Below are 24,736 nucleotides of genomic sequence, written 5' to 3' on the forward strand. Positions count from 1 at the left end.
ATTCCAAACTATTTATTATAAAGTGCCTTAAATATCTATCTATCTATCTAACTATCTATCTATCTATACTGCATGGGCCCATCAGAAGGAAAGTAATGTCTATTCAAAATGTCTGTGAATCCAATAGACTGATGATAAACAGCTTTGTAACCCTCTTTTAAACAGGATCAGACTTTTCTACTATCAGGTGTACCTCTTATCTATAAAAGTACTTAATGGGGTCAGCGGTGACTGTACAAGACTGGAATATTATCTTTTGACTCACAACCTACAATATTTTCCATGGTACTAATTGTGCAGTTTCTATAAAGGAAAAAATCTATAACATAAAACGTTGATTTATAGTTATATATATATATTGTATTAGGGAAAATATTTTGTATTTGTAAGGAGAATATTATCAATCTGAGCTGCATACCATTTACTTAAAATGTGATTCTAATCCAGTTCAAACTTGACTTGTTATATAAACTAATTAAAATAATGCATAAGGAATTTTAGACCCAGTTTTCTCTTTGCATGTGGAAGTCATGTGCTGAAGAACAGCTGAATGTATCACATTATATGGTAGTTTATGCTCACCAGGTACATTTCAAGGGCTGACCCTGAAAAGTGATAAAATACAACAACACAAATAGTAAATGTGAGAGAAATGTTCATAAATGCTTTGATTTAACTAAAGGGCAAAGATAGATTCAGCCTAATTTACCCTTCATGTATTACAGCTGAGTTTTCAAATGAATGTACTGTATGAAAAAGATACACAAAGCAATTTCTTAGGGACTGCTAGTTACTGTAAATAAGGAGCTAATCTTGAAAGGAAAATAACACTGTGGCGTTTCCTATTTATAAGTGCTACAAACTGTGTTTCATGATTTTTCTGTTAATGGTGTTAACCATAAAAGTAAATAACTATTGCTGGTATACAATACCTTTATTGATAATTTATTTCCATTTTATATTTTCTGTTGGTTTTTTTGTTTAATCTGACACTTGTGCTTTAAGCACTATCCACTAGTATTTGTAAGAGAGAGACACCTTACCACTTGAAACAATGTGAATCGGAGTGGAACAATAATCAGTAACTAATTCATATGAGGGAAAAAAGAAAACACAATCTTTATGTGCTGTTACATCAAGGAAAATAAGATATTTACCCTCAAACTTCATTTTCTGCCTTAGATCCTTACTGGATCATGTTAATCAGTGTGATTTTCTTTCACACAAATTGATCTGGAAATACACTGCTCAAAAAACTAAAAGAACACTTAATCATCACAGTCTAACACCAAGTCAGTTAAGTTTCATGGATATCAGTTCGGATGCATAAGCAATTGTGAATCAACTTCACCTGCTTTGTGCAAGTGAAAGAGACAACAGGTGCAATGGAGAGGTAACACCAAGACAACCCCTAAAAATGGAATGATTTTGGAGGTGGTGATCACAGACAATTGCTCTCTCCTTATCCTTCCTCACTGATTTTTCTTTCGTTTTGCTAGTGTCCTTATTATCAATGCAGGTAGTATTAGGCGGTACCTGCAGCCAAGTAGTCCAGCTCCTCCAGGATGGCACAACCATACATGCCATCACAAGAAGATCATGAAGGAGATACCGGGAGATGGGCTGTTACATGATGAGAGCTGGAAAGGGCCATAGAAGGGCATCAACCCAGCAGAAGAACCGGTATGTGCTTCTTTGTTTGAGGAGGAACAGGAGGAGTACTGCCAGAGCCCTTCAAAATGACCTCCAGCTGGCAACTGGTGTGCATGTTTTTGATCAAAGTGTCAGATACAGACTCCATGATGGTGGCATGAGGGCCCAATGTCTTCTAGTGGAACCTGTGCCCACAGCCCATCACCATGCAGCTCGATTGGCATTCGTCAAAGAATACTACAATTTACAGCTTCACCACTGGAGCCCTGTATTCTTCACAAATGAGACTACATTCACACCTAGCACATGTGACAAGAGCAAAAGAGTCTGGAGACTTCGTGTTGAATGTTATGCAACCTGCAACATCATCCAGCATGACTGGTTTGGCAGTGTGTCACTGATGGCCTGGGGAGGTATATCCTTGGAGGGTTACACAGACCTCCACGTGTTAGGTAAAGGTGCTTTGTGTTCTGTTAGGTATCAGGATGCAGTCTTCAGAGCCATTGTCAAATCTTGTGCTGGTGCAGTTGGGCCTGGTTTCCTCCTGGTGCAGGACAATACCCAGCCTCATGTGGCCACAGTATGTAGGCAGTTCCTGGATGATGAAGACATTGATGCCATTGACTGCCATTCCGTAGACCTGAGTCAAATTGAGAACCTCTGGGACATTATTTATCAGTGCATTCAACGCCACCAGGTAGCGACAAAAATTGTCCAGGAGCTCACTGATGCCCTGATCCAGGTCTGGGAGGAGACCCCTCAGGACACAATCTGCCATCTCATCAGGAACATGCCTAGACATTGTCAGGAGTGCATACAGGCATGTGGGGGCCACACACCCTCATGAATCACATTATGAGTTGCTGTGATGAAATTCACACAAGTTGGATCAGCCTGTGATTTTAATGTTTGACTTTGACTTTCTGTGAGATGTTGAATCCATGTTGAATGATGTTGAATTGGCAATCTTGGTTTCCACTGACCATTTTTACATCATTTTGTTCTCAACAAATTACACAGTATTTCTCAATAAAGATTTTCCAGGTAAATATTTTGTTTATCAAGATCCAATGACTGATTTAAGTGTTCCCTTAATTTTTTTTCTTGATTTAACAGTTTTGATCATTTCATATCATTTAAGCCTTTTATCTTTGTGTATTTACTTTAAGATTTTTGGTAAGGACTTATTTAGAGTTATTATTGTTTAACCTCTTGCATTTCATCTAATGGTATGATGTCAGTAATGGGTGTAACTTTGCCCCTTTCGCTTCCTTTTCACTTTTTTGCCCCAGTCCCTCCTGCCTGAGTATATTGCATGGCAACATTTGCTGGGCATCAGTCACATGTCTGAGAGGCAGGAATATAAAAAGGGGATTCTGGGATGATGGCTTTTTGCAGTCTTGCACTTGCAACTGCCATTTCTTTCAGCTCTCTTTGATTTTTTAACTGTGTCTAGAGGTTAGTGAGTGACTTTTGGTTTTGTTGTTTCCAAATTTATTTGAAAAACATGTACCTGTTCTCACACGCTCACCTCAGTCTGCACTATTTTCTGGGTCTGCATGGTCAGTTGTGTTTTAAAGGACAGTGCTTAGTACAGTGTTCCACCTTTGAAAGAATACTGAATTGCAAACCTAACATTATAGGCAATTATTATTATTATTCAAGGCTGAGTAGCATGGTGCTGCAGTACCACAGGCCTGAATTCAAAGGCCAGGAAATGGCAGCCTCTCTGTGGATTTTACACGTTCCCTCTTTGTCTGTGTATGGGTGTAGAAGCATGCTGAATTACAAGAATTATTGTGAGCATATAACAATCAGAGAAAAGAGAAATCATCTTCAAAAAGTTAAGCAAAGGTTAGAAAACTGATGTAATCAAAATAATCAGTGACAGGAAACAAGGGCAAACAAATTGCTTAACGCTTTAGTTAGGCTGCTGTTTAATTGCATCTATTACTCACTTACTCTTATGTAAGAAAACCTTAACAAAGGCTTATTTTGCTTTGATAAAACATCAGAAGATTGGTTATTCATCTCTGTGCGGTGCGGCGTCATTGACATGATGGTAAAATTACTGGTTAATATACTAAATATGTTATATCAAGAGAAATGTATCTTGGTTAAGCCATCTCAGACCACTCCAAAGTGAAGTTTTGTTAGTAGAACACATTGCAGAGATGGATAAACACTTTACTGATATTTTGTAATTGTTATGAAGACCCAAAGAAGTGTTTGTTAAAGTCTTGTTACATTATAGCAAATGAGCAAAAGATGCATTTTTGCCGTACCAAAACTAAAGTGTTACCCAAAAACCAAAACTCAAACTCCTAATGCTAGGGCCTACTTGAAAATAAAGCTAACTATCACTATGAAGATCAGAAGGTTTTTAAATCTACTGAAGAATTACGTACAGTGCAAACATTGCCAAATTTATATTCCAGCTTCTGTTGAATGTCATTGATGTCACAGTCTCAGTTACATGATCTTCAAAACAGCATCATGTAAATAAAGAAAACTAAAACATAAGCAAAAATCAACTTTTAATATATAAATCAAACATGAATATAATAACAGAAATAGAATACTGGCACAGAGAAACTGAAAAATATAACAATACATACTGTATATAAATATGTCAATACTACAATGTGTTTTTTCTCAGGTACTTCAGTTTTCCTCCAATGTTCTAAGGACATGCTTATTAGGTCAACTGGCATTCTGTGAATGAGCCTGAGTTTGTCTTTGTCATTGGGTGAAATGCAGAACCCATCTTGGTCTCTGCATTTCACCAATGCTGCCAAGATGGGTTGCAGATGAAAAGATCAATTTTTTTCATGGACTGTTTCCCTCTCAAATCATGATTAGTCAGATTCTTCACAATTATAATGAATATTTCAATTTCAATTTCAATTCTTTATTGTCATGTGTACAAGTACAAGTACCATGTACAATGAAATGCTTGCTTTCATGTGCCTCTGCAGACAGTGAACATAGACAAAAAAAACCCACACACAATAAATAAATGAATATAAATAAGTAAATAAATAAAACCAGAATCCTAGGAATAAATAGAGACAGTGGCAGAAGTATATGTGCAGGTAGCAGTGGAGGTGACACAAGGTTGCTGATTGTTCATGAATCTGATTGCAGTTGGGTAGAAACTGTTCCTGAACCTGGAGGTGCGCGTCCGAATGGACTTTAGTTGCTTCCCAGATGGGAGGAGGGTGAAAAGTGACAGTGTAGGATGGCTGGGGTCCCGCCTAATACAGTTCACTTTCCCTTATGGACATTCATAATTTATCCACTCCTGAAGAACTGGTCTCACACTATAACACCGAAATTAATGGTATTCTTAACTCTGTCACTCCATTAAAAACTAGATCTGTTTCTTTCTCCTTTTCTGCTTCCTGGTTCACGCCTGAACTTTGGCTTTTGAAAGCCAAAGGCCGGCAACTTGAACGGTTGTATAAAAAAACTGGACTCTTTGTTCACAAAGAGATGTACAAAAACCATATACTTTATTACAAGGACTGTATTGCCCAAACTAAATCTAACTATTATACTCACATTATTTCTTCCAGTGAAGGCAACACCAAGACATTGTTTTCGCTGCTTAATAATATCACACAAACCCCGTATTCTTTACCTTCTCATCTTTACTTAACTGATTTTTGTAATTTCCTTATGTCCTTTTTTAATGAAAAAATAAGATTCATTAGTCTCTCGGTACAGATTCCTCCAGTACTTTATTTTAATTTCACCCACCAACTCACGAATTTTCCTCTTTTCAGCTCCTACTTTCTCAGAAATCTCAGATCTTGTCTGTAAGTCTAAGCCATCCACCTGTCAACTGGATCCCCTTCCCACAGCTCTGGTTAAAGCCTGCCTCCTTTCTTTGGTTCCTCTTATTTCTGCTATAATCCACTCTTCTCTCACTACTGGCACTGTTCCTTTATCTTTTAAAACTGCTGCAATAACCCCAATACTGAAAAAACCTGGTGCTGATCCAACTAATTTCAGTAATTTTCGTCCTATTTCTAATCTACCCTTCATTTCCAAAATTTTTGAAAAAATGGCTATTCAACTTCATTCTCATTTATCTCAAAATAATCTGTATGAACAGTTCCAGTCTGGTTTTCGTCCCCTCCACAGTACAGAAACAACACTTATAAAAATTACTAATGACCTCCTTATGGCAGCTGATTCTGGTTTAATTCCTATTCTCATCCTCCTTGATCTGAGTGCAGCCTTTCACACTATTTGTCTCACTACTCTTCTCAATAGATTATCTTCGATTGGCATTACCTACACTCCACTACATTGGTACAGATCCTACCTCTCAGGCTGCACTCAGTTTGTTCAGCTTAAAACTTTCACATCCCAACCCTCCACTGTTACTTCAGGTGTGCCCCAGTGCTCTGTCCTGGGGCCCCTCCTTTTCATTATTTACCTCCTTCCCCTTGGTAATATCTTTTGTAAATATAACATTAGCTTCCACTGTTATGCTGATGAAACCCAGCTCTATCTCACTAGAAAACCTACTGCTTCCTTTCCACCCTCCTCACTTATTAATTGCATATCAGAAATTAAATCCTTGTTTTCTTCAAATTTTCTTAAATTATATAGTGACAAAACTGAGGTTCTCCTCATTGGTACAAAATCAACTTTATCCAAAACTGATAATTTTTCATTTGTTATTGATAATTCTTCTGTCTCCCCTTCCCCACAGGTTAAGAGTCTGGGTGTCATCCTTGACAATACTTTATCCTTGCTGTCCCACATCAATAACATCTCCCGGTCTACATATTACCACTTGCGTAACATTAATCGTATTCGCCCCTCCCTCACTTCCCACACCATTGCTATCCTTGTTCATAGCCTTGTCACTTCTCGTCTGGATTATTGCAGTTCCCTTCTCTTTGGTCTTTCTCGCAAATCTCTTTATAAGCTTCAACTTGTCCAGAATTCTGCTGTCCGCATCATTACTAGAACCCTCTCTATTCACCATATTACTCCTGTTTTGCAGCAGCTTCACCAACTTCCAGTTAAGTTCTGCATTCAATTCAAAACTCTTCTGTTAACTTTTAAGGCTATCCACAACCTTGCCCTCCATATCTGTCTGACATCCTCCATGTTGCCATTCCCTCCTGTACCCTTAGATCCTCTTCCTCCATCCACTTGACTGTCCCTTTCATCCATCTTACCACTATGGGGAGCAGAACATTCAGTTGCTCTGCTCCCCAGCTCTGCAGCTCATTACCATTTGAGCTTAGAAATACTGAATCATTTTCACTTTTCAGATCTAAACTTAAAACTCATTTGTTTAAGACTGCTTTTTCTCTTTGATTACAATTGCTCTGTCTGATTTTAATTTTTGTATTTTAGTTTTGTTTATAATCTGTGTTTTAACTATTGTTTTGTGTCCTTGAGTGTTTAGAAAGGCGCATATACAAATAAATAAAATGTATTATTATTATTATTATTTTTTCAAAGTATTAAAATTTCACATATAAATGATTTAGTTTCTTATATTAAATGTAACAATCTATTTTCAATACTTGTATTCAACTGTTAGAAGTTAATCCCTCTCTTTTAAATAATTTTCATTCCTTTTGCATTTTTATTCTATGTGGGAATCACCCTACATATTATAAATTATTCAAGACAAAGGCTAAAAAAAGAAATCATAAACACAGAACAGAAGGAAGAAATAGCCAGTAAAGAGTTAGTCAAGAAAAAAATAGTGCTACTAATAAGTAACCTTTGGTGGAAGTAGGTACTGAAGAAATATGCACTCTATTCAGCTACTTCTTTGGCAACAGCACAACTTTAGGTTGCACTTGTTAGCAAATATTCAGCAGATCAATGGGCTTAAATATTACAAACTTACTTTGCTAATACAGTTAACTTCTGTTTTTCATAGTACGCAAATATAAACCCTCTTTCTCCAGTATAATTAATGGGCAATGTGACAGACAGGATTAATGAGGTCTAATTGATTATGTATAAAAATGGGAAAATGTGTTACATTATGCAGTAATGTTATAATGCAATGTAAAGTCTTTTGTACTATAGCTGGGAACGTAAACATTTAGTTGTTATTGATATTTTCTTTAGTGTCATGCTGTTATTCATTGCAGAAAATAGCTTCTAAATATTTTGAATAGCATAAGGTACAAAATCTTATAATTTTAAAATAAACATATTTTACATTTGTTAAACATGTTTTTCCTTGCAAAAAATGTAAAAAAATTACATCTGAAAATGTTTCATTTTATCTATATTTACTGTATAGATAGATAGATAGATAGATAGATAGATAGATAGATAGATAGATAGATAGATAGATAGATAGATAGATAGATAGATAGAATTTTATTTGTCCCCAAAGGGAAATTTGGCTTTTTGCGGGAGCTCTTTAAATAGAAAATACATAAATAGGAAGATACGTAAGTACATACATAAATATACTTACACACTTTGGTCTGAATACAAACCAGAATGACTATAAAGCAAGACAAATTAAAAGAAAGAAAAGTTTGACTTGACTGTCACAGTCACAGTGAGGCATTATGCAGGTACATTGCTGTTTGTATAAAGAAGCTCCAGTAGCATTTCTTGACACACTTCTGCTGAGTAAAATACTAGCTGAAAGTACTCAGTGTTAGTGTGCCAGAGAGAGGATGTGCAGCATTGTCCAGAATGGCACTAAGTTTAGTTTTACCTCTCTCTTTTGATACTAACTCCAGGGGTCCAGTGTGTGTACTATAACTGAGCTTGCTCTTTAATTAGCTTGTTGATTTGGTAGGTCTCTCTTGAAGTGACATAACCAGCCCAGCACACCACGATGTAGAAAATCACTCTGGCCATTACAGACTTATAGAAGATGTAATGGGTGTGTAGAAAAGGGAAAAGTAAAATAGTATTTTCTCAACCATTAAAATCAAATTCATATTTCAAATAATTAACTATAAATACCAGGGGCCTCGTGTATAAAACTTGCTTATGTTCAGAAATGTCTGTAAGCCGTTTCTTACACAAAAGTTGGGATTTATAAAATACAAACTTGTAAAGGAAATTGGCATGAGGTTGCAGCAGGTGTCAACCATCCATAAGTTCTATACAGACGTTTTGGTGTTGGCATTTTAGTGACTCCAGGCAACAGGACAATGACATGAACAGATAATCTAATTTCATTGTACATTTCAAGGACATGTCAGTCACAATCTGATATTTTTTAAACTAATTATATCACATAGTTGCTATGTTCTCTCCATAAAGCTCGCCCCATCTTATATATCAGAATGTCTGACACCTTATATTCCAAATCGTAACCTCAGATCCTCAACTGAGTGTCTCCTTAGAATTCCAAGAGCAAAACTTAAAAGAAGTGGTGAGGCGGCCTTCTGCTGTTCATCCATCCATCCATTGTCTCCCGCTTATCCGAGGTCGGGTCGCGGGGGCAGCAGCTTGGGCAGAGATGCCCAGACTTCCCTCTCCCCGGCCACTTCTTCTAGCTCTTCCGGGAGAATCCCAAGGCGTTCCCAGGCCAGTCGAGAGACATAGTCCCTCCAGCGTGTCCTGGGTCTTCCCCGGGGCCTCCTCCCGGTTGGACGTGCCCGGAACACCTCACCAGGGAGGCGTCCAGGAGGCATCCTGATCAGATGCCCGAGCCACCTCATCTGACTCCTCTCGATGCGGAGGAGCAGCGGCTCTACTCTGAGCCCCTCCCGGATGACTGAGCTTCTCACCCTATCTTTAAGGGAAAGCCCAGACACCCTGCGGAGGAAACTCATTTCAGCCCGCTTGTATTCGCGATCTCGTTCTTTCGGTCACTACCCATAGCTCATGACCATAGGTGAGGGTAGGAACATAGATCGACTGGTAAATTGAGAGCTTCGCCTTGCGGCTCAGCTCCTTTTTCACCACGACAGACCGATGCAATGCCCGCATTACTGCGGATGCCGCACCGATCCGCCTGTCGATCTCACGCTCCATTCTTCCCTCACTCGTGAACAAGACCCCGAGATACTTGAACTCCTCCACTTGGGGCAGGATCTCGCTACCAACCCTGAGAGGGCACTCCACCCTTTTCCGGCTGAGGACCATGGTCTCGGATTTGGAGGTGCTGATTCTCATCCCAGCCGCTTCACACTCGGCTGCGAACCGATCCAGAGAGAGCTGAAGATCACGGCCTGATGAAGCAAACAGGACAACATCATCTGCAAAAAGCAGTGACCCAATCCTGAGCCCACCAAACTGGACCCTCTCAACACCCTGGCTGCGCCTAGAAATTCTGTCCATAAAAGATATGAACAGAATCGGTGACAAAGGGCAGCCCTGGCGGAGTCCAACTCTCACTGGAAACGGGTTCGACTTACTGCCGGCAATGCGGACCAAGCTCTGGCACCGATCGTACAGGGACTGAACAGCCCTTATCAGGGGGGCCAGTACCCCATACTCTCGGAGTACCCCCCACAGGATTCCCCGAGGGACACGGTCGAATGCCTTTTCTAAGTCCACAAAACACATGTAGACTGGTTGGGCAAACTCCCATGCACCCTCCAGGACCCTGCTAAGGGTATAGAGCTGGTCCACTGTTCCGCGACCAGGACGAAAACCACACTGTTCCTCCTGAATCCGAGGCTCGACTATCCGACGGACCCTCCTCTCCAGGACCCCTGAATAGACTTTTCCAGGGAGGCTGAGGAGTGTAATCCCTCTGTAGTTGGAACACACCCTCCGATCCCCCTTCTTAAAGAGGGGGACCACCACCCCGGTCTGCCAATCCAGAGGCACTGTCCCTGATGTCCATGCGATGTTGCAGAGGTGTGTCAGCCAAGACAGTCCTACAACATCCAGAGCCTTGAGGAACTCCGGGCGTATCTCATCCACCCCCGGGGCCCTACCACCAAGGAGTTTTTTTGACCACCTCGGTGACCTCAGTCCCAGAGATGGGGGAGCCCACCTCTGAGTCCCCCAGGCTCTGCTTCCTCATTGGAAGGCATGTTAATGGGATTGAGGAGGTCTTCGAAGTATTCCCCCCCACCGACCCACAACATCCCGAGTCGAGGTCAGCAGCGCACCATCCCCACCATATACAGTGTTGACACTGCACCGCTTCCCCTTCCTGAGACGCCGGATGGTGGACCAGAATCTCCTCGAAGCCGTCCGAAAGTCATTCTCCATGGCCTCCCCAAACTCCTCCCACGCCCGAGTTTTTGCCTCAGCAACCACCAAAGTCGCATTCCGCTTGGCCTGCCGGTACCTATCAGCTGCCTCCGGGGTCCCACAGGACAAAAGGGTCCTGTAGGACTCCTTCTTCAGCTTGACGGCATCCTTCACCGCCGGTGTCCACCAGCGGGTTCGGGGATTGCCGCCACGACAGGCACCGACCACCTTACGGCCACAGCTCCGGTCAGCTGCCTCAACAATAGAGGCACGGAACATGGCCCATTCGGACTCAATGTCCCCCACCTCCCTCGGGATGTGGTCGAAGTTCTGCCGGAGGTGGGAGTTGAAGCTACTTCTGACAGGGGGCTCTGCCAGACGTTCCCAGCAGACCCTCACAACACGTTTGGGCCTACCACGCCTGACCGGCATCCTCCCCCACCATCGAAGCCAACTCACCACCAGGTGGTGATCAGTTGACAGCTCCGCCCCTCTCTTCACCCGAGTGTCCAAGACATGTGGCCGCAAGTCCGACGACACGACCACAAAGTCGATCATCGAACTGAGGCCTAGGGTGTCCTGGTGCCAAGTGCACATATGAACACCCCTATGCTTGAACATGGTGTTCGTTATGGACAATCCGTGACGAGCACAGAAGTCCAATAACAAAACACCGCTCGGGTTCAGATCAAGGGGGCCATTCCTCCCAATCACGCCCTTCCAGGTCTCACTGTCATTGCCCACGTGAGCATTGAAGTCTCCCAGCAGAACGAGGGAGTCCCCAGAAGGTATGCCCTCTAGCACCCCCTCCATGCACCTAAAATCTGGAATAGCCTGCCAGTAGGAATTCGCCAGGCTAATACAGTGGAGCACTTTAAAAAACTGCTGAAAACACATTATTTTAACATGGCCTTCTCATAACTTCACTATAATTTAATCCTGATACTCTGTATATCCAATTCATTATAATAACTATTCATTCAAAATCTGTACTAACCCCTACTCTCTCTTCTGTTTCCTTTTCCGGTGTCCTGTTGGTGGTGGCTTGCGCCACCACCATCTACCCAAAGCACCATGATGTTCCAACAATGATGGATGGATTAAAAGCCAGAAGTCTGTATGACCATCAGCATCAAGTGACTCTGTGAGAACCCTAACTACAAAGATGACTATTTCATTTATGTTAGGTAGAATGCCCAGAGGGGACTGGGTGGTCTCGTGGCCTGGAATCCCTACAGATTTTATTTTTTTCTCCAGCCGTCTGGAGTTTTTTTTTGTTTTTTCTGTCCACCCTGGCCATCGGACCTTACTCCTTTTCTATGTTAACTACTGTTGTCTTATTTTAATTTTGTATTTTGTCTGTTATTTTTCTTTTCTTCATTATGTAAAGCACTTTGAGCTACTTTTTGTATAAAAATGTGCTATATAAATAAATGTTGTTGTTGTTGTTTAGTATTTTAATTACTCCTAATGCATATGCTTAATATTAACTGCCTTAGCCTGTAGTCTATTTTGTCTATAAAAAGAGTGGCCGGTGTGTTGTACAAAGTAACTGTCAATCGCAGCCTTAGCTACTTTGGAAGATATTACCAATGACAGGCTAAAGCAAGTTTTTGTAGCGTGCAATGATTTTTTAGCTCATGATGATCAATGACTTGTAAGTGGTGGCTCTGTGGCTAAAGGATCTGGGCTGGTAATGTGAAGGTTGTCGATTCGAATCTTGGCAGTAACAGAAGGAATGCTACTCTTTGGGCCTTTAACAAAGGCCATTACCCTGCAATTGCTCCATGGGTGCTGTACAAATAGATGACCTTGTGCTCTTACCTTAAAACTCTGAGTAAGTTGAGATATGAGGAAAAATAAGTTCAAGAAAATGTAAATGGCAAAAAAAAAAAAAATTATATTACAATTATTAAGCTGATTTACTATTCCTAGAGCCATCCTCTTGAAGATGTGTGCGGAACTGGAGCCTAAACTACTCACATGATCATGCAGAAATCACATGATCCCTATTCTGTTACAGGTTTTAATAACCTTAGGGTACAGTATAAAAAGTCTACACACCCATGCCAAAATGGCAGTTTTTGTGTGATAAAAAGGAAACAAAAATTACAATCTAGACAAAAAAGGCGAAAATAAATTGGAAACTGTTTAGTGAAAACAGGGAAATAAAATCATACAAAAACATGGTTGCATTAGTGTGCATGCCCCCTAAACTAATTCTTAGTCGAAGCACCTTTTGATTTTCTTACAGCACTCTTTTTGGCACCATTACAGAATTAACTTGCTTTTGCAAACAGTAGACACTTTCATTTAGTTATTATACAACTGAAGTGTAATGCTGAAATATATGTGACTATCACTGTTGTGCAGTTAAACACACGATTCCTTTATTTTATCAAATAGTAGGGTGGAAGCAGGCTTCAGGATCATGATCTGTGTGTTGGTTGGCTTCTTCATAAGTAAGCATTATTAACAGGACTGCAATTAAGTTTAGTACATTACAGACAACTTTTACAATCTTTCTTTCAGGTGATATTGGGGGTACACTACAAAAGAGGATATACAATGAAAGGGACTCCCACACACGACTGGTGGTGGAATGGATCATTGGTTCAATTAAAAGTAACTGGCGGTGTTGGGACTCGTTAGGCAGCATACTGCTGTATAGCCCCACAAAGTTTTGCAATACTGTAATGGCGTTTACAATACTGAACAACATAGTGCAGAAACATGAATGGCCTCAGGGCATGTTGTGCATTGAATGTAACAAGATTAATATTGTAATATTGACAATTACTATGTTATCTTTCCTTTCTCAGGGGAGTTTCTCCTTCAGTATTTCCAGTCGTGTGTGTGAAGCTTTAGGGCCAGGGCCTCATGCTCCAAGGTAAAACACTGTTTTTGAGTTCCCTTATCCCAAGGTACAGCAGGAAGTGACATATGAGGCTTGAATGTGCCAACATTTGCCTTTTCTATTATACAGTGTTAACTTAAACAATGCTTTGTTAAGCTTAAAAAAGAACACACCACAAGTATGAATCAACCAACGACCTACCACACAAACTGAAAACTGGACTCTTAACCTCTCATATTACTTTACATTTTTTTATGCCTCCCCCTACCAAACCTCCACCCACATTTCACCTTCAGTGTGATCTGGATGTTAGGTTTGCTGTTTTATAGTCCCATTCTAACACTTGGCAAAATGGATTTATTTTTTTACATGTTTAATAAGAATCTTCTTAAACACCTTGCGGGCATTTTTAGCAATTTCCTGAGGTTAGAACACCATAATTAAAGTCTTATGATAAAGGGCATTTTTTTCACTAAAACTTGACGTATAACTTCTCAAATTTGATAGTAATTGTGTTTGTTTCCAAATGTGAACATTCCTTTACTCAAAAATTGTTGCCAAAATAGAAAAAAAAAAACATATACGGACACTGTGATTTTTCCAAATTTTTGTTATAAAATCTTTATATATAACATGCTGTTCGTTTGTCCAGGATTTTAAATCACCTGTAGCTTGCAAACAGTTTGAACTATTGATCTGAAATTTGGTACACATATACTATGTGACATCTACTATCCGCTTTCAGGGTGATATTTAACCTCAAAAGCTATTCCTCTTTTTATTTTTATTTTATTGTAGAATCAACTCTCGGCAGTGGCCAGCAGGGCGGCCGTGCGGCGCATGTGTATGGGCGCCATTCTCATTCCTACCACCTTCACCATCACTTCCCCTACCTCTTCATATCTTAAATCATTCTTGAGGCAGATTGAAGACTTAAGTGCCAGCTTAAGTGAAAAATTAAGGAAAACGTACTAAGTAATTGTAACACAAATACTGACTTAATCAGTTTTAACGCGAAAAGATGCCGACAGAAGAAGAGAAGAAGCAGGCCACTAGGGTGGAGAAAAGAAAAGCTGCTCAGGAAGCAGCAAACCCATCAACCCCAGAGCAAATGAATGGTAAACGTACAGAGAAAGAGTATGAAAATCATGAATGCTCAAGTCAAGTTGTTCACTGCATGTTATCATGCAGTGTGTTGTTACTGGTACAGTATATTCCAAGTTCAAGTAATGCCAGGTGAGGATTTTCACCTCTGAGGTGTTCTCAGGTATGTCAACTGTACCTGTGAAAAGTTTTATGTTGATAACACAAACAAATAAATAGGTACAGCATTTGGCACCATGGGCACCCCTCCACCTCCAGAACAGGGGTGCAATAGATATAAATACAAATAATATTAAATTTATATAAAATAATTTAAAATATTTATACAAAATATAAATTATTTCTTATGCACACACAAATATCTGTTATATATGCATACACACAACCCCCACACACCTCCCCAAAAAACCCCCCAAAAAAGACATTTTCGTTTATTTTGTTCACCTTTACCACATTCTTTTTCTTTTTCAAATGTGGACATATTATATATCATTGGAAGCATCTCAGTTGCAGCTATAAAATGGTAAAAAGCTTGGCACGACCCACTGAAATGAGAGACCCAACCGGAAATGCCAGCTGCATTTTGTTTGGCACACTTATTCACCTGTTCTTTTACATTGAATATCTCGCAAATGCTTTGTCGCACTTTGTCTTCTGTTTGTATTCAGCAGAAAATGCTGTATATTTTGATATATAACATGATTATATTCATTGTTGCTTTGTGAAATTACATGCAAGAACACATGAAAATTCCATTTCCCAAGTGGGCATGAGAGGCTGATTTGCATGTCAGGGCGGAAGGTTTTGCTCAAACATAGCTGTATTAGGTGTTGTTGGAAATGTCACAGTCTCAGCTGTCCAATGATATGACGCAGTGATCCACTCAGAAAGAGCCACCCACACCAGAAATGCCAGAAGGTAGGTACCTTCCACTTCTGCCCTGTAGTTTTATTATGTTGGATTACTCATCAGTCGTTTGTCAGAGTGACACGTGCTAGAGCTCATTTTATTTAGCAGAACCTTCTGTAAGTACTGAGATGTCATATGTATATTTTTGCTGCTGTTTTGTGGAGTTATATGTGCGAACATGCGAAAGTCAGGCAAACAGTGTGACTGGTTTTACCAGTTTTTGGCTTGTGACAACAGTGTGTTCGGTTGAAACAACTGTTTAAGGCATCATTTGAAATCTACTGGTTAATACCTTTCAATTGATGTATAACATCAATTAATGTATAACACTTGGGTATTCCTTGCTCATAATAATTACTAGGCTGATTTTAATTTTTTGAGATGCCCTTTTATGACAATACATACATATAATTTCATGCCAAATTAAAAGTCAACAGTACATACTGCAACTATGTGATCACTATGAGTGTGTAGTAGACACCCGTGGCTTTCAAACGAGGTATTGTTTGTGCCTGTGTGTGGCGTACTTCTTCTATATGATGCGTCAAAAGGCGCTTCAAAACATTTTTGAACCTTTGTTGGCCCGGTATCGGGCCACTTAGGGTTTAAGTCTTAAGGTTCGGCACATACAATTTATGCTGTGTGCTGGTGGCTTTCTGGGTACTGTGAAATGGGACATTGCTATTGCTCTGTCCACTTAGCTGCTCCCATTCTTGTTTTTTTACTTTTATTTGTGACTCCCGCAGAGACCTAGCAAATGCTATTTTTTTGTGATTCTCCACTTCATTCAGTAATACCCCAAGTTCACATTCATTTAAGTTTTCTGCCTATTTCCCTCTCTTTTTCCATAGTTTGTAGTAAAGTGGTTGCTCAGGAACATGGGCAAATTTATAAGGCTAATAGATGATGAATATTCAAAATAGGCGCTTTTACACCATATTACAGGTGGTGAATATACAGTCAAAATAGCATGCGTTACTAGCTGATCTTGACCAAAAATAGCAGTTACATAATCACAGCAACAAACTTGAAATGTAATAGTAGAACATCAAGTTTTGAGTGGTTTCATATTCGCATCCATTCAGAAATTCAGATGCTCAGATTATGTAGAGACATATTTATAAACATGTAAGCATAAAGTTAAATGGGGTGGAGTACTGGCAGCATAGATTTTACTGGTTTCCCACATGGATCTTTTCCCAATAACCCAGTTTCTTAACACATGCTAATGAAATGCATCTTAGCCTCATTGAGGCTGTCGGGTTTTTTTTTGTTTTTTTTTCTGTATTCAAGGAACAATTACACTTGTCATGGACATCCTTGTTGAAAGAGAGAAAACACGCAGCATGTGCAAACTAACTTTAGCAAAATGTCTGTGGGAAATGTTCTGTCACCTAACATCTGTTACAGATGAGTATTGAAAGCTTTCAATTAAATGAGACACTCTGTTCTTCAGTGGGAGCAAAACAGCAAGTCAAAGGCTAAACTAAAATCCAAAACTGTTCAGCTCACCTACTGGTGTGCATGGTAAAATAAAATCATATGTTGCTAAATGAACGAATGTTGGCATGTGAGCAGCTGGGAGAGGTCAAATGAATGAACCATCAGGAGTTTATCTTTAGAAAATTCAGCTTTGATTTTTTTGTAAATGGTGTGAAGATGCTAATTTGAGATAGGGAGAGTGAGTGAATGTGTTGGCTTTAAATCATACAGAAAAAAACTGGGATTGGGTGAAAGAATTAATAACTGGTCTTAGTGACACCCGAGATATCATTTAAAATATTTTTAGTAACTAGGAAAAATTACAGAAAAACATTAAAGGGCTTAAAGGGAATGAATTTCATCTCTTCTCATTTTCTAACCAGCTTAATCCAGGCCAAAGTGCTGGAGCCTATCCCAGCTAGCAATGGAGCAAGGTGGGAACAAACCCGGGACAAGGCGCCAGTCCATCACAGGGTGAACACACACACATCAAACACACACTAGAGCCAGTTCACCTAATTTGCATGTCTTTCAACAGTGGGAGGAACTTGTACCACCAAGAGAAAACCCATACAGACACGGGGAGAACATGTAAACTCCATGCAGGGAGGATTCGAGACACAAACCCTGATCTCCTTACTGTGATGCAGCAGTGCTATCACTGTGCCATCATGCCACCCTTAAAGTGAAGGAATGGAAAATAAAAAGCCATACATGTATTCAAAAAATCATAAATAAAATACGAAGAGAAAATATTATTGATGTCTTAGAGCAGGGGTCTTCAAAGTTGGTTGTGGAGGAGCATAGTGTCTGCAGGTTTTTGTTCCAACCAGATGAATTAATTAGAAACCATTGCATGCAATTTATAGATCTTATTTAATTGTATGGCTTGTTAGTGTTTGAATTTTGCCTTGTTCATGTCATTCATACAGTATATTGTAGATTTTTTTTCCTTTCCAAGGATATCATCAAGATGGTTGGCTCATTCTTTCACTTTTTTCTTTTCAGTTTCCTTCAAAATATTTTAATAAACCAGATAGATCACAATGAATACATGCAGGTGTAAACTGAAACAAGTGTAAAAATGTTGCTCAAGCAACAAGTGCTTCAACTTTAATAACTGATTTCTAAGTAAAATTTTGAGTTGGATTAAAGACTTACAGTCAATGCAGCCATCCAGGATTGGCTTTGCAGACCCCTCTCTTAGAGTTACTTTAATTATTTGACCTTACTCAAATTAAACAGTCTGGTACAGAGTAAATATTATATTGTGCTTTAAGCAATATATGCAAGATTAAATAAAGTCATATCTATCTATCTATCTATCTATCTATCTATCTATCTATCTATCTATCTATCTATCTATCTATCTAGTTACTTTAAATATTTGACCTTACTCAAATTAAACAGTCTGGTACAGAGTAAATATTATATTGTGCTTTAAGCAATTTATGCAAGATTAAATAAAGTCATATCTATCTATCTATCTAAATATTATATTGTGCTTTAAGCAATATATGCAAGATTAAATAAAGTCATATCTATCTATCTATCTATCTATCTATCTATCTATCTATCTATCTATCTATCTATCTATCTATCTATCTATCTATCTATCTATCTAGTTACTTTAAATATTTGACCTTACTCAAATTAAACAGTCTGGTACAGAGTAAATATTATATTGTGCTTTAAGCAATTTATGCAAGATTAAATAAAGTCATATCTATCTATCTATCTATCTATCTATCTATCTATCTATCTATCTATCTATCTATAAAGTCATATCTATCTATCTATCTATCTATCTATCTATCTATCTATCTATCTATCTATCTATAAATAAAGTCATATCTATCTATCTATCTATCTATCTATCTATCTATCTATCTATCTATCTATCTATCTATCTATCTATCTATCTATCTATCTATCTAAATGGATGCTTACAAAGTAATTACTACATAAGTACACCAAAATTAAGGATACATAATATAGGAATGACAGGTCTATGATGAATTTTAATGCAAAGCTCACAGAACAATGTTTTACTATAGCTACAATGTTGTGAGAGTCCAAATACTGGACGTTAAATGATGACTTGAAGGGTGGCTGCTGTAATGATCTAATATGTGCCCTTACCAGTGCATATCACGTACATAAACCCCCTCTAATGTCATCTTTATACCTCAAATGTGTCATTTCCTTTCAATCGACAAAGACTTCTGGATAAAAGAATGACTGATAAAGGGTAGAAATGGTGCTTCTAAAGTTTTTTACAATTACCAGACATTATGACCATAAAACTTTTCAGTCAGCCCAAAATAATATTTAAAAAAAAAAAGTTCTGAAGCTCTTTTGTATTCTGCTTATCATATAGATCTGATCACATTTAAACTTTATAACAACTAAGATCAAATATTCCAAAAACTTGCATTACTGCAATTAGAAGACTTTTAATTTACAGGACTTTGTGACATAAGTGTTCTAGATGTATATTCTATTCTTGTTTATCACAGGGTTGAATTTTTTGCTAAAGATATATGTGCTGTTTAATGTATTCTATAAACAAGCAACTTTAGTTTTTATTTTTGTGTTACTCATGCTTTGGGGGAAAAGGTAAACATTATTCCTACACTATAATGAAAACAAGGTGAGAGACACAACATTTTGGGTTAATACCCTCCATTGGGCCTCCTTTGCAGAAACGTGATGATGCAGGCCTTGAATAACATCAATGATCCATACTTGTTTGACTTGACAATGTTATTTTTACTTTGCTTATTATATTTGTCCAATTCTTTTTTTTCATTTCATACAACAGCATAAAGCCTTGGAAGTACTCAGAGATAATACAAAAGGTACAAATACAGTTCTTAGGGTGGCACGGTGCAGCAGTCATAGTGTTGCAGTAAGGGGTCCAGTGTTTGTGTCCCATGTCCTTCCTACATGTAGTTTATATGCTCTCCCCATGACTGCGTGGGTTTCTCCGGGTGCTGCAGTGTCCTCCCACTGTCCAAAGACATGCAGGTAAGGTGAATTGACACTGGTGTGTATTTGGTGTGTGTTTGTGCATTCACCCATTGATGCTTTCTTCCTGCCTTGCACCCTGTGCTAGCTGGGAAAGGCTCCAGCTGGCCCCAAACAACCCTGTTCTAAATTAAATGGGTTAGAAGATGGCATGACATATACAGTGCCTAATCTGAAACCCATGGAATCCTTTAGTCACACATTTCAAAATAAGGCACAGGGCTTAAAATAGATTTTGTTCACTAACATGTATTTTTCTTGCCTGAAATTAAATTTCAGTTATATAATTTGGTGCATATTGTGAGAGTTACAAAAGAAGCCTCAATTCATTTAATTTATAAATTGGTAACTTTAGCAAAAAGCTTGAGTAAGATTTTCTAATGCCAGACTAATCTAATTAGATTTACACTTGTTGATTTTTGCCTCTAAAAAAGGTACTTTATAAAATTAAATATAACGAATAGTTTCATTAGCTTGCTCGTCTAATAATAATTACACATAAAAAAACAAATACATCAATACAAACATTCACATTCTTGTTTTTTTCTATGCCCAGTTTCTGTACAGCTTCCATGTTCCACCTGTGTGGCAAACATTTTTTGACTCCTCTGATTTTCTCCCAGAGGTATTCATGTTAAGTTAATTTGCAAATATAAGTTGGCTCTTTGATTGTTGTTGTGAGTGTAAGTGGCTTATGTGATGGACTGACACCTGAATTAGATTACCTGGGTTTATGAATGTTATATTACTTTATACATACCTGTACATAATTAATGGCTTTATCTGAATATTTAATGTATAACTCAGAGAATCAAGTTCAAGTTTATTTAATGTGTGCGGAGTACGGTAACATTCTTACTTGTATGTCCAACCAACATGCAACAAACAGGTTGCCAATCTTTGCAGCCATGATCAGTAATTATTACTAGTTAAATGGAGGGCTTACCTTAAAACCTCAGTTTATTTCACTGAAGTCCAATGTGGAACCAGATGTTAGATAGATGCATTTTTGTGAAATTATTATGGCCTTCATAATCATTGTAACAGTTTATGAAACTGGCATTTCAATCTACATTGACACAGTTTTGGATAGTCTGAAAATAAAATTCAGTAGCAAATCAGTAGCAATGAATATGCATATCAATCTGCTTTAAGGTAAAAGGCCCAAGTATAAAAATCATATTAAGGAAGTACAGCCCATCAATTTCATTGTACATATGGAATTAATACTGAATTAAAGTGCAAATATGAAAGTATACATATCTTGTACAATTAGACAATATTAATGTTTTCCCCTATTTTCTTTTTCTTATTGTGCTTTACTTTTATAATGTAATTACTCAGCATTTTTATAGTACTTTGAATGCTTAAGTGTATTCATTTATAGACTTTTAAGAGTTAATTGAGAGTTTATACAAAATGAAACAATAACAGCGTTCCATGCCACTTGCTATGTGGTCCACTGACCTAAAACCATCTTTTGTGGCTTTAGAAGTTGAAATCGTGAATGTAGAGCATGTACAATAGTGCCCTTATTTTAGATCTGATACATTGACAGATGCTACAAGCAGCAAGTCATCTGGTACTCCATTTAAAATCCGTGCTCAACTAATACTATTCATGTCCTGTCAGTAAGAGTTAATGGTAACAAAATGTACCCCCTGCATGTGGAACAATCTTGTAAAATGCTCTTTAACCAAACAAAAATAATGGGTTCACAGCTAACAGATAACAGACATTATATAATTGCTGGAAACTGCAGTCTCAGGAGGCCCATTTTAAAGAGTAGTATTTATGCCATGGTCTGCCATTCTTTATTCACCCATAAAGACAATGGACAAATAGAGCAGAACATTAAAAGCCAGTTTTGTGTCTTTTGGTCTAATTCACAGCAATGACAGCAACTTTAACTTTTTGTATTATTTATTTGTATTATTATTATGGCTAATATTTAAATGTATACCCTTCAGAACAAAATGCGTTATTATTATATTTAAATTGAACAAAGGAAAAAAAGGATAGTTTAGTATTTATTAAACTTACTCTTCTTCATTATGTTAAGAAATTGCCTGGAAAGAAACTTTTGTGACTAGCTTCTTTATTAGGTGTAAAAACTATCATTTATACATTAGTAATGGTGAAGATCTTGTATACAAAAAAATAAGATCAGGTAGTTGATCTTTAGCTTGGGAAAAAAAATAGTGAAGGTCTGGTATCTTTCAAAAACACTCAGTATATTTTAAATTTGATGAAAGAATGCAATTTTTACATTACAATGAAATATAAGTTATTAGAGGAAATATTCATTATATTAAAGCCAGTTTTAACATTGGTGCAGTTTGAAATTTCTAAGTGTGTGAAGGGTTTCATGTTTATTTTTATAAGGGTGGAACTGGAAAATGTTTGGGTGCAGCTGTTTTCTTTAAAAAAATATTGATTTTGAACTCTGCTCCAATTCCCAACAGAGTAACCCTTGAGGAGTCCCCATCTTCTCAATATGTTCTTCCTGAAGTTGCTCGTTCTTTTCAAAAGTTCAACCGCTTGCTATTATATAGGGACACCAAATGTTCCTAGTGATTGAGTCAATTGCATTCGTCAGTGTGTCCAATGATGGACCACGTTGATTCCATCTGTGAACTCATTAACCAATCTCCAATGCTTTTTATCCTTGGTGATGCATCCCTCCACCCTTTCAGCTATAACAGCAAACTTCTCTCTTCTGGGAAGGCTTTCCACAAGATTTTGGAGTGTGTCTGTTGGAATTTGACCCATTCAAGCAAAAAGGCATTTGTGAGATTAGATATTCATGTTGAACAAGAACACCTGGCTTCCATCCGTTGATCCAATTCAGCTCAGATTTATTCAGTAGGAATTAGGTCAGGCCATGGTGTAGGCCATTCAAGTACCTCCACACCAAACTTGTCAAACCATTACTTTTTGTACCTAGCTTTGTGCAGAGGGGCACAGTGATGCAAGAAGAGAAAGGGGTCTTCTCCAAACTGTTGCCACAAATTTGGAAGTGCATGATTGTCAACACCCTTCACTGGAACCAAGGGAAAGCCTAGCTCAAAATCAGCAAAGCAGCCACAGACTATTAACCTTTCTCTACAAAACCTTATAGTAGGCATTATGCAGTCCAGAAAGCACTGTTCTCCTGGCATCTGCAAACCAACATTCATCAGTCAGATTGCTAGATAGTGACACATGATTCGTCATAACAGGAAATACATCTACATTGCTCCAGGGTCCAGGGGTGGCATGTTTTACACCTATCCAGCCAACACTCTTAGGCTTGTGTGCAGCTGCCAAACCATGGAAACCCATTCATGAAGTTCAGACCGCACAGTTATTGTGCTGATGTTACATCCAGAGCGAGTCTGGAACTCTGTTGTGAGTAATACAACAGGGAGTAGGAGATTTTGGACATACGAGGCCGTTCAGGCCTTGGCAGCCCTGTACTGTGAGTTCGCGTGGTCTACTACTTTGTGACTGAGCTGATGTTCCTCCTAGGTGTTTCCACTTCACAATAATAACACAGTTGACAGAGGAGACCTGGCAGAGTAGAAATTTCACATAATGACTTGTGGCAAAGATTGCATCTTATGACAGTGCCACATTAAAGTTACTGAGCTCTTCAGTACAACCCATTCTACTGCCAATTTCTATCAGTAGAGATTGCATGGCTATGTGCTTGATTTTACGGTCAGGTCCGTAAGTATTTGGACAGTGACACAATTTTGGCTCTGTACGCCACCACAATGGGTTTGAGATAAAGCAATCATTATGTGAATGAAGTGTAGACTTTCAGCTTTAATTTAAGGGGTTTATCAAAACTATCATATAAGCTAGGAATGGCAGCCATCTTTCTGTACAGTCCCCCATTTCTAGAGGCTCAAAACTATTCGGACATTTGACTGACAAGCTGTTCCATATCCAGGGGGGAGCAGTTCCCTCATTATTTCATTAACTATCGAGGCATGGATTCCACTAGATCACTGAAGATGTCCTGTGGTATCCGACACCAAGAGCAACGGATCCTCAATGTCTCGTAATTTGCAAAGTGGGTTTTCCATGGATTGGACTTGTTTTTCCAGCACATCCCACAGATGCAGTAAGAAGAAGAGCCAAATAAGGTAGAAAAGTAAACAGAATGAACAGGAAGGGAAAAATAAAGGTATGATAAGATAAGCAAATGGGCCAGCAGCACAACCTTGTAGACAGGGAGAGACCTTTCTTTTGTTTAATCCCAGAGCTATAGCATTAATTATTTTGTTCCTATTATTTTGCATCTTTTTCTCTAATAACCAATATAATACATCCTTTTCTTGTGTATAAATAAGGGATTTATTCATCTCTCTCTGTCTTTGGGGAATGGTTGTTTGGGTTCCAGCTACCCAGTTACTCTACTGTCATAACTAGTAACTTTACTACATATAGACTTCGGTGTAGGACTGTATAGGAAAAAGGCAGGTTTTATATATCTAAAATATAGGACTGTCCCTAAGGCTGGAAGAAATGTCAGACCTTGGCCAG

This window comes from Erpetoichthys calabaricus, chromosome 6 (assembly GCF_900747795.2).
Source record: "Erpetoichthys calabaricus chromosome 6, fErpCal1.3, whole genome shotgun sequence".
In the NCBI taxonomy this organism is placed as follows: Eukaryota; Metazoa; Chordata; class Cladistia; order Polypteriformes; family Polypteridae; genus Erpetoichthys; species Erpetoichthys calabaricus.